We start from the raw sequence: 4,601 nt of genomic DNA on the forward strand, positions 1-4,601 counted from the left end.
GGCTGCTTGGTACTCCTCAGGTGTTCTGGTGAGTTCTCCTGATATCCAGATCTCATTGTTCAAGTGATGATCCTGAAAATTTTATTCAAGCTGTTTCACTTAAGACTTGGGCACCAGTGCATTTCCTAGGCAGGATCTAGGGGGTCTGGCAAGAGGTCCAGGGAAACATAGGTGGCTGGGTTTTTGTTCAGTTTGGCTTAAACTTTTAAAATATAGTTTATTTTCCCTATAGTTCAATTTTTTAATTATTATTATTATTTTATTTATTTTTGGCTTTGTTGGGTCTTCGTTGCTACACACGGGTTTTCTCTAGTTGCGACGAGCGGGGGCTACTCTTCGTTGCAGTGCATGGGCTTCTCATTGCAGTGGCTTTTCTTGTTGCGGAGCACAGGCTCTAGGTGCACAGGCTTCATTAGTTGTGGCATGCAGGCTCAGTAGTTGTGGCTCATGGGCTCTAGAGCACAGGCTCAGTAGTTGTGGCGCATGGGCTTAGTTGCTCCGCAGCATGTGGTATCTTCTCAGACCAGGGTTCAAACCCGTGTCCCCTGCATTGGCAGGCAGATTCTTAACCACTGCACCACCGGAAATTCCCTTAAATTTTTTCTTAAATGAGTTGATATATGGTCTGAACAAAGCTTTTGCTAGTGAAATGAGAGACTGAATTATGTAGCTCTGAAGAATAAGGGAAACCCACTGTAACCATTAAGTAAATACTGCTCATCCAGCGGGGTGGGACAGAGGCTGGTACCTAGCTCTCGTGAGCACGCAAGGTGATTTTAGACTGTCCCATGAAGAAACCAAGACATGTAAGAGAGTCAAACCGACCCAAAGGTAACTCCTTGGGAAGCTAGGCTCAGAAGCAGCACACATTCCATCTGCCATGCTGTCCTCAGGAAGTTGTTCAGATCATATCTCATATCTGAATTAGTGTTCCAAGTTAATAATAAGAAATTATGCCTCAAAGGCCAAACAGCTCCCAGATGGACAGCCACCTATGGGAGTACCAGCTCGGTTCGGTTTATGTATACTTGCATGTACTTAACTGAGAACTAAAAGAAATTGAGCCCTGAAATGGGACTCTTTTGGCACTCCCAAATTGAATTCTAAGCATGCAGCTAAGGCCAGCAGTCTTCTGGATCTGTACCTACAGGGTCTACTGGAAACAACAGTGGTAAGAGTTTTTCGACTTTCTAAAGTTAGATTAGCAGGAGAAAATATTTGTAGGGTTAGCTGCTTGGACCCTTTGAATTGGAGAAACTTCTAAATTAAAATTTAGAAGAGCAAAATTTTAAAGTGCTCTCATTTTAAACTATTGCACCTATTTGAATTGGTACACAGAAGCCCCAAAAGGCTTCAAAATTCCAAAACAGCCTCATTGAAAGATTTGTTGTAGAAGGCTAATGAAAGATTAATGATTTAAAAGGTACCTAAAACTTTAGCTACTCCTCCCATCTATCCCTCTTTATTTCAGTACTCATTCTAGTAAGACACTATAAAAGGGTTACATTTAGAAATGGAGCCACCTGAGGCTGTAGGCAAGCCTCTTCAGAGCAAAGGCTGAACTGAGGGCCATAGTTAAAAAATTTCTTAAACCCAGGGAGAATCCTCAAAACTGTTTATAAATGGATTACCAAGATGAGAGACCACTACTCTGACTAAACTGACTATGGCTGATATTCAGAGCCTGATAGGAATTTTCTTTGAAGGGGAGGCTTCTCCCCTAAACAAAATGAGGGAAAGAAAAACATTCCAACAGAGGTAAATTTGTATGTCAGTCCTTTGATATCATTGAGGTGGCCACCCTATTCTTTGAGGAAAAACCAACTGTTCTTGTTTACAAATCTGGTCTTTATAGGATTAGAGGTGTGGTTCCAGAAATAATTCAAAGCCCACCAATCCTTTTACCACTCCCCAAACCTCCCCTATTTATCTCAAGAGGCTTGTAAGTATTGAAAAAAAAAATTATAGCCTTAAGGGAACAAAGTCAAGAGAGGAGGAACTTGCCTTTCTCCTCCTATGCCTTTGAGATGTAAATGCTCTACCTGATCTTCTCCAGGAGGACTTATCCCTGTCATCTTTATAAAATGCAAATTTCAGGAAAGTGGGTAGGTAGTTTGGAACTTGACTTGTCACAGACAAATAGAAATCTTAAGTGTTTTCTCCATAAATATTAGCCATCTAGACAAGTGACATTGACTTGTTCCATCTGACAGAGACCCAATTTGAATCCAACCTCTTTTGTAACTGATGTGTTTTTATTATTGTACCTGTTTCATGGCTGAGATTTTGGAATGGGAACTATGAGGTCTCTGTGTCTGTGTGTTTGTGCATATCTGTATATATGTGTTGTAGGTGTGTGGTATTGCCAGAATTAATTTATAAAAGAGTTCTATTTAATTGTCTTAAAGGAAATTAAGTGCTTATATAGATACTCAGAAGTAGAAAAGAAACTGGCCAGAATGAATTTCAGGTTCATGTGATCTGGGAAATATTTAGTATTGAATTAATACCAGAGTATTAAAATTAGTTTAAGCTTGTTGGTTTAGTTAATACAGACATATATTTAGAGTCATCAACATTAAATACTTTTGTTGTACCTAGATTTACTAGAAATAAAATAAGAAAGACCTTATTCCTGTTACAAAGTTTGTCAACAAAAAGTAATGATATGATGAAATTTTAAGTAAATAAAGTAGAGCTAAATGAGATAAGAGCTTTTATGTAAACTTTAGGAATAATGGTGTTTCGGGGATCTCTATCTAAAAATAGTCTCTCCAAAATGGAAATAAAAACAAAAATAAACAAATGAGACCTAATGAAACTTCAAAGCTTTTGCACAGCAAAGGAAACCATAAACAAGACCAAAAGACAACCCTCAGAATGGGAGAAAATATTTGCAAATGAAGCAACTGACAAAGGATTAATCTCCAAAATATACAAGCAGGTCATGCGGCTCAATATCAAAAAAACAAACAACCCAATCCAAAAATGGGCAGAAGACCTAAATAGACATTTCTCCAAAGAAAATATACAGGTTGCCAACAAACACATGAAAGGATGCTCAACATCACTAATCATTAGAAAAATGCAAATCAAAACCACAATGAGGTATCACTTCACACCAGGCAGAATGGCCATTATCAAAAAATCTACAAACAATAAATGCTGGAGAGGGTGTGGAGAAAAGGGAACCCTCTTGCACTGTTGGTGGGAATGTAAATTGATACAGCCACTATGGAGAACAGTATGGAGGGTCCTTAAAAAACTAAAAATAGAACTACAGTATGACCCAGCAATCCCACTACTGGACATATACCCTGAGAAAACCATAATTCAAAAAGAGACTTGATTTGTGGACAAAGACATATAGACAGGTGCAAAAGTAAATCCTCTTTTGCAACCCAGAACTCATTGTTCAGTATGAGTTTTGATACAGATAAGAAGGAACATGATACCTAAAAGAAAGTCAAGTGATGGGGGTGTATTGATAAACATAAAGATTGCTTCCAGGACTACAGGGCTGATAATTTCCCTCATATCGTAAGCTTTTAAATTATCAGCTGTATTGATTTAGTACTCTAATTTTAATGTTGACATGAAACAAAGATGGCTTCTTTTTTTAGGCTTTTATCTTGAACACAGTGTCTGGATAATTTAAAAAGAGGGTGTCAAATTCAGAACCAGGCAGATCCATCGCCTGACCCTAAACATGGTCCTAAAGTAAATCGCTTGAGGAAATTGGATCCCAAAGATTACAGGTGGGGAATTTTGAAGTGTGTCCATATTTCATTGGAGATCAAAGAAGCCTAACTAAAAGAATTGTGGGCTGACTCACAGGATAACTTCTTTTTGAAAGGGCTATTTTATCTTGAAGATTATGAGTTTGGAAGAACTAAGGTGATTGGCAGTGGAAAGAATCAGAACATGTGAAATTCCTTAAAAATTTATTGACTTTGTGTTACACATAATTTAAAAAAAACCTTTACACTTTGAAAAAAAAAAAAAAGAGAGAGACATGTACCCCAATGTTCACTGCAGCACTATTTACAATAGCCAGGACATGGAAGCAACCTAAGTGTCCATCAACAGATGAATGGATAAAGAATATGTGGCACATATATACATATATAAAATGGAATATTACTCAGCCATAAAAAGCAATGAAGTTGAGTTATTTGTAGTGATGTGGTTGAACCTAGAGTCTGTCATACAGAGTGAAGTAAGTCAGAAAGAGAAAAACAAATACTGCATGCTAACACATATATATGGAATCTTAAAAAAAAAAGTTCTGATGAACCTAGGCAGGACAGGAATAAAAACACAGACGTAGAGAATGGACTTGAAGACACGGGGAGGGGGAAGGGTAAGCTGGGACAAAGTGAGAGAGTAGCGTTGACATATATATACTACCAAATGTAAAATAGCTAGCTAGTGGGAAGCAGCTGCATAGCACAGGGAGATCAGCTCGGTGCTTTGTGACCACCTAGAGGGGTGGGATAGGGAGGGTGGGAGGGAGGTGCAAAAGGAAGGGGATATGGGGATATATGTATACACATAGCTGATTCACTTTGTTTTACAGCATAAACTAACACAACATTGTA

At 38.2% G+C, this 4,601-nt stretch overlaps 1 pseudogene; it reads left to right on the forward strand.

Annotated features, from left to right (window-relative positions):
* Positions 1-3,340: 3,340 nt before the first annotated feature.
* LOC114237034 (small nucleolar RNA SNORA40) lies at positions 3,341-3,451 on the forward strand (annotated as a pseudogene).
* The last annotated feature ends 1,150 nt before the right edge of the window (positions 3,452-4,601 follow it).

Source organism: Balaenoptera acutorostrata, chromosome 6 (assembly GCF_949987535.1).
Source record: "Balaenoptera acutorostrata chromosome 6, mBalAcu1.1, whole genome shotgun sequence".
NCBI classification, from domain to species: Eukaryota; Metazoa; Chordata; class Mammalia; order Artiodactyla; family Balaenopteridae; genus Balaenoptera; species Balaenoptera acutorostrata.